The sequence below is a fragment of the Vicugna pacos genome, chromosome 9 (genome assembly GCF_048564905.1).
Source record: "Vicugna pacos chromosome 9, VicPac4, whole genome shotgun sequence".
NCBI classification, from domain to species: domain Eukaryota; kingdom Metazoa; phylum Chordata; class Mammalia; order Artiodactyla; family Camelidae; genus Vicugna; species Vicugna pacos.
Genome location: NC_132995.1, coordinates 59,010,585 through 59,023,732, shown reverse-complemented (window position 1 = coordinate 59,023,732; position 13,148 = coordinate 59,010,585). Strand labels below are relative to the sequence as shown.

Here is a 13,148-nt window from a genome sequence, read left to right as displayed (position 1 = left end):
TTTCAAATATGCAGTATGGTATTATTAACTATAGTCACCAGGCTGTACATTACCTCCTCAACATTTATGTATTTTATAGCTGTAAGTCTGTATGTACCTTTGACCCCTCTACCCATTCTGCCCACCACTCCCACCATCCCTGTCTCTGGCAACCACTAATCTGATCTGCATCTATGAGACTGGAGTTTTGCTTATTTGGTTAGATTCCACATATAAGTGAGATCATGCAGTCTTTGTCTTTCTCTGTCTGACTTATTTCACTTAGCATAATGCCTCAAGGCCCACCTATGTTGCAAATGGCAGCATTTCATCCTTTTTATGGATAAGCAACATTCCATTGTATGTATGTGTGTGTACGTATATATATGCTGTATATATATATATGTATATGTATATATATGCTGTATTTTTTTTATCCATTCACCTATTGATGAACACTTTTGGTTGCTTCCATATATTGGCTACTGTAAATAAGGCTGCAACGAACATGGGGAACAGATATCTTTTCAAATTAGTGTTTTCATTTTCTTCAGAAAAATACTCAGAAGTGCAATTGCTAGATCATATGTGCTTTTATTTTTAATTTTTCGAGGAACCTACATACTGCGCCAGCATTTTCCACACACAGTGGTGCACCAGTTACACTCTCATCAACAGTGCACAAGGGTTTCCTTTATTCCACATCCTCACCAACACCTGTTATTTCTGGTCTTTTTGATAACAGCCATTCTAACATGTGTGAGAGGATATCTCATTATGGTTTTGACTTCTATTTTCCTGATGATTAGTGATATTAAGCATCTTTTTATGTGTCTGTTGGCCATCTGTATATCTTCTAAATGAAGTTTTATCTTAATCTTTTTGATCTTAAAAAAAACTCTCTAAAGTAAGAAATAATTGTCCCAAATTAGACCTTTGTAAATACTTCAAATAACTTTAAAATAACCTACGTTCTAAATAATAAACTCAAACTTGACTAAGTTCTTAGCAAGACACTGGAAAATAAAAGCAGCAAAATTCTTACTTCCTAGAATGTTCAAAGGTTGAAAAAATTTTCCAGAAATTAAAAAGAAGCCATTTTTCCAAAGTTTTAGAAGTAATACTACTTTTTAGAAATTTTGAAAATATAGAAGACGGCGAAAAAAATATAAGCCAACAACATTCAGCATAATCACTGTTACATTTTGGCATATTTCCTTCCTGTCTTATTTCATAAGAATATTTTTATATAGTTGCAATTATAGTATATATGTAATTGTATCCTGCTTTTCTTTTTAGCGTTATGTAAAAAGATGTACTTATCAAGGTTTAAAACTGAGACATAACAGGCTCTCTTAAAAACATACATGCATATCCATTGTACAATGTAACTTCCTATTTCATATTAAAGCTTTTAAAAAAGCCAGAAGACATATTTCTCAAGTCCTCAAATCACATTCCCAAATTATACAGCCATTGGATATTTTATCTCACTTGACAATACAAAATCAACAAAAAGTAAAACTGCATTCACACAGTTATTAAACACATCTCCTTTCCCTCAAATTACCATTTAAAACACATGAAAGTACCAGGTCTTCAATATATTAACCCTCAGGCCCAATAATATCATTTAGAAACAATCAAAGTTATTACTAAGATCACAAATTATTACCAGCTCTTCCCCTCCTTTTCCTGAACAATTCAGCCAAAAGCCATGGGGTGGAACAGAGTGAAGTAGGCATCCACACCGTATCACAAATCCTTTATTACTTGATAATCACACTGGAGTTTTAGAATGACTTTTATGGAGCATCATGCTCTGTTGGAATTAAACTTTATAAACTCCCAAAACATGACTAATCCAAAACAGATCAGTTCTAGAACACTCTGGGTCAATTCTCTTCTATCATAGAAAGTCATGGAAGTAGATAAAAGATGGGACAAAACACCAGGAGTATGTGGAAACACGAAGGCCAAAGGAAGGGACCTTTCAAACAGAAAACAGTGGTCAATAGTGACCTGTCAAAAGTCAAATAAGGTAAAGATTTGAGTGTCTATTGGTCCTTAGGACCTGGGCGAGAGCAGGTTCAGTGGCATGGAGGAGGCTGAAGGAAGATCACAGTGAATGAGAAATGGATAGGAAAAAACAAATGGAAACAGCAACTGTGGACAACCCTTTCAAGGAGTTTATCCAGGTGGACAAGTGGACAATAGAGTGGTGGCCAGACAGGAACATGGGGTCCAGGAAAGCTTTTTATTATTTTTTAAGATAGAAAATAACTAAGCTTGTTTAAAGCACTAGTGGAAAGGAGTCAGTAGAGAAGAGAAGAATCAAGGCTAGAAAGCAAACCCCAAGAGGGAGAGCAGGCATGAGCCTCCAACTGGAACTGGAGGGATTAGCACTTGACAGAAAGAGGGACAGCTCTTCCATCAGAACAGGAGGTAATGAGAAAAGAAAGATAAGGATGCAGGTACATTTGTAGATTTGGGGGCTGTACACTGATTAACTTCCCCTCTAATGGCTTCTATTTTCTCTTTGAAATAATATGTGCAATTATTTGCTGAGAGTTAAGTGAGAGAGAGAAAAGCCAAAGATTTAAGAAGAGTAAACAAGGTTTAAAACAGGCATTGGGAAGAAAAAAGAAGCAAGAATACATACGTTACATACATAAACATAAATAAGCAGAGAGTTTTAAAAAGGCAGAGAATTAGGGACTAAACCTTTGAGACATTAATCACGATTAGGAACCGCAGATGAAAAGAAAAGGGAGAATCAGATAGAGAGTTTATGAGGAGAAACTGGGTTCGAGGGAAGCAACAAACACAAGGAAAGTAGGCACACGTAATATCAACAGGGAAGGAGACAAAGTGAGCAATCACAATTGTTTTGGGGAGAAATGGAGAATCAAAGAGGGATCGTCCAAGGGCAGTAACAGCAGAAGTATATGTTGGTATGGTTTTATAGAACACACACACACACACACACACAAAATCCCTAAGGTTCTTGAGTCTGCTTAGTGGGAGAGAAGGATTGTCTGATGAATCAAACCCTCTTTCTCTTGCACTGTAGGCCAGTGTTTCACCAACTCTTCCGACCACAATCCATGGTAAGAAACACATTTAATTCACAATACACACACAACTCAAACAGAAGTTTCACAAAACAATAATTAACCTTACTACATATGATAAAGTAAAACATAAAGTTAACATCTAGTATTATTTTATCATTACTTACATTTAAAATTCCAAAATTAATACATGATATAAATATTAAAGTTAGAAAAGAGTCAGTGTAATGCAATGGGTGACCTTTCCTGTTCATAAATTAATTCCAGTCTGGAAAACACAAGGACAATGCTATGTACTTATCGGGTTCACTATAGAGTCTTGTGTTCTTTTGCTTTAAATTGGGTCAGGGTTGAAAACCCTACTTGAAACAATAAGCTGTTGTGAATGGCAAATATAGTACTACACTCATTCTATTTAGTAATGGGAATTCTTTGGTCTTAATACAAAATGACAATTAGCAATGTCATGTAATCACTTCAGAGTAAATTAAGAACTAAGCTGTAAGAATTTTCTTCTTGGAATACACACTGAACTCAATTATTGATGCAGAGCAAATGGATCTTTTAGCCAAACGTTTTTCTTTAATGTTTCAGATTTCCCCCCAGGAAAATAATAACTAAATTTTGCAGAGAGATGAGATCTTACAGTATCTCTACATTTTACTTTGTTCAAATTTTCTTCAATGACAATGCTTTCTTCCAGATGCAGCAACGATGTCTGAAAGATATAGTGCCTAGAGTGAAAGGTAATAACCTGACATAACAATGTCATTTGGACCTTAGACATATAGCTTAAAATTTAATTCACTAGGTCATCAAAAACATCAATTACATATACAAATTCTGTTATTCAAAAACACTGGAAAACACCTGCCAAATGAGGATGCCTTTCAATTAGAAAAATTCTAGATTCATACAATCTGCTTAGCTCCTTATCTCTTAACAACTGTCAAACTCTACTGTGACATAGTAAATAGTATAATCAGCTATGAATAAAATATTTTTAAAACTTGGCTACTTAGAAAGTCTCCTTTATAATCATTAATAACTTGTAATGTTTTTCAATACATCCATGAGATTCAGAGGGTTTTCAAGACATACCAAAGCTTTGTGATACACAAAATAGTGATTCCAAAGAGCACTCAAAGCCCTTAAAACAAATGGAACAGAAAGAGAACCCATACCGACCTGCTGGGCAGAGTGCTCACTCGTGCCCAGCCCGCTGCTTCTGCTGGGGGAAGCTTCAAGGAAACCAGTGGTCCTACTGCCCTGGACGGTCAGAAGAAAGCAGGAGGATGCCTGCACTGTCAGTTGTGTTGCTTTGACTATTGTTTGTCTCCGTCTCTCTTTTGGTCTTTATCACTCTCTTTCCTTCCTTCCCTGTCCTTTAGTGTTCAAAGGGTGATTTGAAGGAATACTCAATAAAACGTAAGTGTAAACTTTTAGTGAAAAAAAAAGCACTGTTATCAGTCACTTCAGTGTTAAAATAACTCCTCTATGTTTTCTAATCATATTTGCTATTCGCTTACTTACAATTATTTCAAATTTTTTTCCCAGTTTAATTTATGAGGAACAACAATTCAATTTTAAAATTCTTAAATATGCCCACACAGTTGGGGTTAAATTTAAACAACACAGAAAAACCCTCCTTATTAATTACCTTGCCACCATTTGTGACAAACTAAAAGCACAGTGAAACTTATAATACTAGTGATCCCATCAATTTGGACTGTAAAAATCTGCACCAAACTGTAGCCACCTCATAAGCATTACTGAAATGTCCCATAATGATACAGAATAGAGGTACGTCAACATTAAGAAGTGCAATTTTTAATTTTCCACTGACTAATCACCAAACATCATAAATGTAACATACATGCATTCTAGACAAATACTTTTTTCAAGAAATATTTAACCATTTTTCTCTTATGCCACTAATATGCAATTAAATAAAACAATAATGAATCTCTCCCAGTAATGATCTTTAAATTAAAAGGAAACTGAGATAATTTCATGTTCTCTTCTTTCTTTGAAAATATTTTCAAAGGTTTATTGAAAAGTCCTGCGTGATGTTTAAGAATCTTTTCGATTTTAAAGATTTTTAACTTTCATTTGTAACATTAACACAAATATGTGCAGTCTGTCATTTTAGTCAGGCTTTCAGCATTTGATAAACTCATTTTTTAAATAATATTCATTAAACTCTTATACTTTTTCTCAAGTCACTATTTCCTCAACAGTTTTGTACTTCCATATGCCACTACTGAATATGCCTCTGTATTTTTTTTTTACTTCATGGTTTCTTCTCCTGATAATTAAACAATACATTTTAAGGGCAAATTGATCTAGTTTGCTTTTAAATAACAATTATCATTGAACGGTTAAAAATATCACACTTGAAGAATGTATTTAAAGTTCAAAAATAAAACCTGGTTAGATAGTGTCTCATCATTTATACCAACATCAGAGAAAATTCTGATGCATTCTGCTTGACCCTGAATTATGGTAATATAAATTAACTGTGCAATGACAACCACCGAATTACCATCATCATCAAATTGACCATCACCCTAATTCACATAATGTTGCTCTTTTGTTCCATGTTACCCCTTACAGTTTAAGCAGGGACCAGGGAAAAGGTGATTTGCAGTAAATACTGTTGTAGAGCAGGCTGTGTCATTTCCTCCCAGCAGGCCCTATTATCATCAGCCTTAATAGACTCTTATTTAATCAGAGTATCAAAGAATACAGATAAATATTTAAATACAAAATTATGCTTCATATTGCTAAGTAACCAATTTAAAAATATCCTAGACAGCTGGAGTTTTTTTGGTTTTTCACTTGAATGGAAGGAAGAGAAAGAAAGAAAAAAAGCATATCCCTTTTAAGTAGCACCAAGAATAAAACACACACACACAAATACATACACCCGACTGGTCCTAAATTTTAACATCCACACAGAAAAAAATCCACAAAGCCATTTCTATGAATTCAAACTTCAAAGTAAAACTAGTAATTTGTCTTCCACGTCCTCTGCTGTAAACATTTATCACTGCTAATGAAAACCAGGAAAGTCAGATAGTTAAAGAAGGAGCACAAATAATGACCCATAACTAATATAAACAGGTTAACACTGCCTGAACTGAATGTTTAGAATTATATTTACAGGTTGCTAACCAAGAATCAGATTTATAAGCAAAAATAAAAATCTTAAATTTCCTCCTCAAAAATAGCAGGTGCAAGAGAAACATCTGGGATGGCTAGATATGAAAACATCAGTCCTTTACATTTTCTTCTCTTATCTCACCGTTATTTAATCTTTCAGTGCAATAATTTGCTATAATGCCCTTGAAGCAGAGAGAAAAAAAACTTCATGTTTTCTTTCCCTTAGGAAAGACAAAAAGGAAAAAGACAAAAGATTCCATCCTGCCCAACCCTCTGGGAAACCAGTACAGAACTCTCCTTCCAGGTTTGGTCTTTCATTCCACCAGCTTTCAATGTCCCCACTTTCACTGAGGCAAAAAGAGTTTTTACTGGTTCAGTAAGGAGTACTGAATGTTAGAAAATATTTTCAAACATATTTTTGATTCTGACATTGTACAAGGTAATCTATTTCTCTGTATCTCAGGTTCCAAATCAATGAAGGGAGTGTTTTCCAATTATTCTATTTAGGAAATAAAGGATGAATGAAAATTTCTCAGATGTTTTAAGAAATACACTGGAATTTAAAAGCAGGAGGTATAACTTTGAAGAATCATTTTTTAAAAACTAAACTTACAAATCTAAGTACTTCAAAGAACACCTCTTACAACAGGGTCAGCAAGACTATGGCCTACCTGTAGGCCAAATGTGACTCAACACCTGTTTTTGGCTTGTGAAGTTTTTTCATTTTTTAAATGGTTGAAAAAAAATAAAAAACGTATACTACTTCATGACATGTGAAAATGATATGAAATCCAAATTTTACTGTCTGTAAATAAATTTTAATTTGAACTCTGTCCACGCTCATTCATTTAAGTATTTGGCAGAACTGGGTAGCTGTGACAGAGGCTGCATGGCCCACAGTCTAAAATATTTACTACCTAGCCCTTCACGGAAAAAGTTTGCCACTCCCTACCTTAGAAACCATACACCTATTCTAACGATACTACCAATTAGGAAACTATTTTTGAAATTCCTTTTTCGAAAATGCCTTCCAAGCCATAGCACATTCTTTTGATTCTCCTCAGTGGTGACAAACCTTCATTCTTTGAAGATGAGTATGAATTCTGGAAACGGCTAAGCCATTTGTAGCCAAGATTGAATAAGTTGCTTATCAAGATGAATCAACAAGCAAACGTTTGTGGATAATCTAAGTTAATGGGAGGCAAAGATTTCTCTTTTAAAAAAAGCACCATCTCTGACTTCCCAAGAGCTAACAACAGCTAACGACCAAGTGAGGGGAGAGTCAGATGCATTCATAGCTTTGATCCAAGGTAAAAAGGCTCTGCAGACGGTCCCTGACTTAGTAGGGCTCCGCCTAAAATTTTCTGACTTCATAATGGTACCAAACTAGTATGCATTCAGCAGAAACCACATTTTGAATTTTGAATTTTCATCTTTCCCTGGGCTCGTGATACACAGTATGATACTGGTCATGCTGGGCGGTGGCAGGAGCGGCAGCTCCCAGTCAGCCAGGATCATGAGGGTAAAAAACCGATACACTCCCGACCATTCCATACCCATACAACCATTCTGTTCTCTACGTTTAGTACAGTATTCAATAAACTACATGAGATAATTCACCGCATTATAAAACGGGCTTTGTGTTAGATGGTTCTGCTTAACTGCAGACTGATGTAAGTGTTCTGAGCACAGGTAAGGTGGCTCAGCTAAACTATGATGTTTCGTAGGTTAAATATATTACATGAATTTTTGACTTTAGATATTTTCACCTTATGACGGGTTTATCAGGACACAACCCCATGGTAAGTTAAGGAAGATCTGATAAAAGCCCATTTTATAATAAAGTGCTGAATATATCACATAACTGATTGAATACTGCACTGAAAGTGAAAAACAGAGTGGTTGTATGGGGACAGAATGGTTTTAAGTATATTGGCTGTTTACCCTTGTGACTGCGTGGCTGACTGGGAGCTGCGGCTGCTGCCAATGCCCAGCGTCAGGAGAGAGTACTGCATCGCATACTGCTAGCCCCGGAAAAGATCAAAATTTCAAGTACAGTTTCTACTGAATGTGCATCACTTTTGCATCATCCTAAAGTTGAAATATTAGAAGTGGAACCATCTTAAGTTGAATACCATCTATATAAGCATGGAACTAGAAAGTATAAAGGAGGAAAAATAATTCTGTAATAAAGCCAGAAGATCTACTTTCTTGGTTGGCTGTGAATTTTTTTTGCAAAGAGGTACTCCAACAATAATTCGGGCAAAACACTTCGGGAATAAATGAGTGACTGCCAAGTGAAATCTTAAAAGAACAGGATTCATTTGGATGTAAAAGTGGTTTAATCTTCAATTAAGCCCTTTTAATTGCTTTATAATCACAATTAATAAGAAAATTAACATAAAAATCCCTTCCATTCATACAAAGCAAATCATTTATCCTTGGCCCTCTTGTCTTCTAATTCCTCATGTTCTCCCTGAGCAATTTCATCTGCTTTTATTTACGGCTTCAATTCCCACTTAGTGGCTAACTCCGCAATCTGAATCCCCAACCTGAGCCTCCCTTCTGGGCTCCACATCCTCTCTTGACATCTCCATCTCCATCACCACTTCAAACTCACTGTGTTCAAAATTGAATTAATTATCTTCCTCTCACATTAAAAATTAAATCAAGTTCCTCTATCCAGTTTCTCAAGCTAAGAAACTAAGTTTTTACTCTTCTGTTCACCTTCAAAGCCAATCACTTTTTAAGCCCTGTAAATTCTATATCTTTATCATATTTCTGTCCTCTCCTCTTCACCTCTATTACTATTTTCCTATTCTAGGCCCTTATCTTCTCTCATCTAGGTTATTTCAACAGCAACAGCCTTCTAACTTATCTCTCTCCCTTTTGCCTTTCTCCATCCAATCCAGCCTCCACACCCTACCACCACTGTGTTATCTTTCCTAATTAGTCCTTCACTGGTTCTCATTGTCTTTAGAATCAAGTCCAAAGTCCTCAGCACAATACAAAGGCTCTTCACCACATGCCACCACAGACTTCTTTTTTCTTTTTCTGAGTCATAACTTTTCACTTGCCTAAATCTGTATGTTGTTTTATAACATATCCTATACTTCAAAGTATTAAAACTACCTTTAACACCATATTCTATAGTGTAAAGATTTTGCCAAACTGGACAAATCTTCATTATTTCAAATGAAAGGCACTGAAACCCCATACTTATCTAATTTCTAGAAGTTTCAGTAATTCTAATTCTTTTTCCAGCTTATTTCCCAGCACCATCTCCTTAGGCCAACCCTCATCTCTATACACTCTGACTTTTAGAGACAATGTGGACTGTAACACATTCCTCAAACTACCATATACTTTCACATAATATTCCTGGTTTTCATCCTTATCTTCTGTTTCCTTCCCCAACTCAGCAAATTCCTACTCAACCTTCAAAGCTAAATTCAAATGTGGTATCTTCGCTCTAATCCTCCTCCCCAACATATATAGAATTATTTCCTCTTATCAATGTCCCCATTACACTTTACAACTGTTATAACTCTTACCACACTGAAATTGTAGGGACTTATTTACATGTCTGGTTATAAGCATCTTGAAGGCAGGGAAGCATTTTCTTTTCTTGAATCTAACATTTAACTTATGGTCTGAGAACAAACATTTTAAACTTCTTGAAAAACAGTCATCTCTTGTATTATTAAGATAACGCCATAATTGTAGTAAGTGAGTGACTGAGAGCTTAGAAACAAAAAGAATCCCACGTCATTCACCAGGAAAAAAGTATCCTATATACAAAGTATAATTAAATTGTAGCTTGGACATGCCTTCATCTACACCTTGCAATACCAGTTTCTTTCTCTCTTTCTTTCCTTTTTTTTTTTGAAGAAGTTCTTTACAGAACTCTCTTTTAAATACTTGTTGGATTTCATTTGTATCTCACTCACAGAATTTGAAACTCAGAATAGTAAGATCAGGATTTCTGGAGCTCAACTGTCTGGCTTGACTCCTACCTAGCTCTGTTACCTAGGCTGTTTGACATGGGAAAGTTATTCAACCTTTCTATCTCTCTCAATGAGAAGATCATAATAACACCTCTCAAGGCGTTGTTGTAAGGATTAAATAAGCATGTAAAGAATGTAGAACACTGCCTGGCTTGGAGCAGGTCCCAATAAATGTTGGTTGATGTTATTGTTATCATCAGTTTTAAAAACAGCTTTCTCTGTACTTACGTTAGCCCACTTGGTAGAGTGTAATCTCCTAGGTGCAAGGGATTATAGCCTGCCCAGACATATACAATATAAAGGCTAAAACTGTACCCTGGAATATAATAGGTGCTCAGTAAAAAATGTGACTATAAGGCTTCAGTCTTCCAAGATCAACAAATCATAAATGACTGCAAAATCTATATATGGAGTACATGTTTGAACTTGGTGTTTCAAAACACCTATCTTGCACTGAATTGTTGAAGCATGTAAAACTGTTAAAGCAACACAAAAATTATATTCACCAGGAACTGTCCCTCTACTCCTCCATTTAATTTGATCTTGGTATCCAGTGGTCTAAAATTCTTGTTTGTAATGTAAGACTCACTACAGATCATTTAAAATATACTTTCCAGCTTAAAAAAAATGCCTATTGTCAGGAAAAAATTAATATTCTTCCCTGCATTAAAAAAAATTCTATCACCACATTCAATAGAAAAAAAAAAAAGGAAAAGAAAAGCCAAGAGACACAATTACTACATTTCCTGGTTTCTGCCTGGGAAACTACTTCAGAACACGCCTACAAGTAACCCTAGTCAAAGTCTGCTGGTTACAAACTGCTATTACTTTTTAAAATTTCCCGTTTCCCCCCAAAACTCCTCACACACTCACATCCACAGAAAAGAATGCAAATGTCTATAACCAAGGCTGTACCCCCCAAAAAGTAGTTTAATATTAATTTCATTTTGGAGGACTTAAATCTTACAAAAGCAAATTAAAGTCTTAATTTGAATCAATACTCCCAGCTTATTTTACCAGGTAACTTCAACTATTTACATAAAGCAAAGACAGAGATTGACGGCTACCAAACTTCTTGGAAAATGATTCAGTAACAGCGTATAGATAATACGTGCTACTCTAGAAAAATTCATTAATCAGTGGAAAACGCACCACACTTTAAACAACGGTGATTTGTAGAAAATGAGCTTAAACAACTTATTTACGCAGTAAACAGGGATGTAGAATTTTAAAACACTGTAAGTGAATCACTAGCTTTAGGGTAAAGGTTTACAGAGTGCCTACTACGCGCCTGGCACTTAGTAGTTGTTTTACAGGAAATGCAATACCTAACATTTATAGAATACTCTCACCCATCTCATCTGTCCCTCAGAATACCCCAGGCATGAGCATCCCAGTCTTACAGCTAAGGAAATGGAGGCCCAGGAAAGCCGATTTGACCGAGGTATCACATCTGGTCGCGGATCCTGGCGGAGACTACAGCCCCTGACTCATAATCTGATCATCTTTTGCCTTATTAGTTTAAAGTTCTTACATGTTCCAATGTCAGATTCTTAAATCAAAATCCTACTTGACGACTTTCACTATTGTACTCGTCAGATTCTGTTAAGAATCTAAACACAAAAACCAAAAATGTTTTAAAGTTCACCGTCTCAGCCTGTCGAAGTTCAAGCTCCACGACTAACCTGGCAAAGGCCCCGCGCTTCCTCCTGGATGCGGGGCGCTCCCACTCCCTTCCCCGGGACTCCCGAGCGCCCCCGAGCGCCACCTGGACGATGTCCCCCGCGCCCCGAGGTGAGCGGCGAGGAGCCCCTCAGCCGCACTCCGCCACAACCGCCGCTGGCGACGAGCGACACTCCCAGAGGCCGGCGTCCGCTGGGCGCGGGGCCGCGCTCCCGGGCGTCCCTCCAGGCGGAGGAGGTGCCGAGACAGCGGGGCCAGAGCCTTCATCTCCGCCTACCCGCTGCCGCACTGCCCGCGGACGACGTCCGACGCCCCGCCACCGCCGCCCAGCGTGCGACGCCCACCGCCGCGAGGGGCCAAAGCCCTTGCTTCAGACCCCGCCCCGGGTCGCCCCGCTCCTACCTGCCCTGGGCCTCGACGCCGCGTCCGCTCCTGGGCTCCGAGGTTCTCGTCCTCTCCGCGGAGGCGCCAGGTCGGCTCGGTCCCACTCCGGGTGGGCTCCGCCCCGATCCCGCAGGCCCGGACGCAGGCCCCGCCCCGGTCCGGCAAAGCCCGGTTCTTATTGGCTCCTGTTCCCACCCCTCACGCTCGGGCCCGCCCCCGGCACCGCCCTGGGACCGCCCCGAGGGGAGCCGCCCCCGCTCGAATCCCGTGCAGGGGCCAGAACCTGGCCCAGGATGCAGGGCGCGGCGGTGCTGCGGCCCCGGCAGACAGGCGAGCGGCGCCACTGTCGTCCGGCCGAGGCATCTAGCCAAAGCTCCTTCGCCGTCGCCGTGCTTGGCCCCCAACTGGCCCCACGGCGATGGACCTGAACTTTACAAGAAGGCTGAGTCTTCACAGCTACCTACGAGATAAAACCTAGTTTAATCAAGGAATCCAAATGGCATCTCACTCAAGGAAACCATGGAATTGTCTCCTGTCACCGGAAGAAGTAGGTCCGGTGTCTGCAGTGAAAGAGCAGCACCATTTCTGTGGCTGAGCTCAAGGAGCAAACATTTCTCCGACAGTTGCCGTACAGCGCCAACTTGAAAAATAGGTAGATGCAAATAAAGCTCCGGACACCTGAAGCTTGAAATCCCAGAGCAGGAGTGCATTTGATACTCCCAGTGCCTGAGGTCGGCTCCCACGCTGTTGTGACACACATGCCTGAACACTACGCCTGCAACACGCTCATACATGGCACTGTGCCTACTGCGAGCAGCAGCCCAGTTTCATTAAGGCTGCCTAGTCAAGGATGAGT

General features: G+C 38.5%; 1 protein-coding gene across 3 annotated transcripts in view; it reads right to left on the bottom strand.

The window, feature by feature from the left end:
• DENND2C (DENN domain containing 2C) overlaps positions 1-12,430 on the bottom strand; it is a 76,734-nt gene extending 64,304 nt beyond the window's left edge. Inside the window, exon 1 of one of the 3 annotated variants that reach the window (XM_072967989.1) lies at positions 12,311-12,430. The gene's annotated coding sequence lies outside the window, so the exon portion shown is untranslated. Of the gene's footprint in view, positions 1-11,873; positions 12,039-12,310 lie in introns of those variants that run through there. The other 2 variants (XM_072967992.1, XM_072967991.1) reach the window with 2 other exon arrangements.
• Positions 12,431-13,148: the final 718 nt, after the last annotated feature.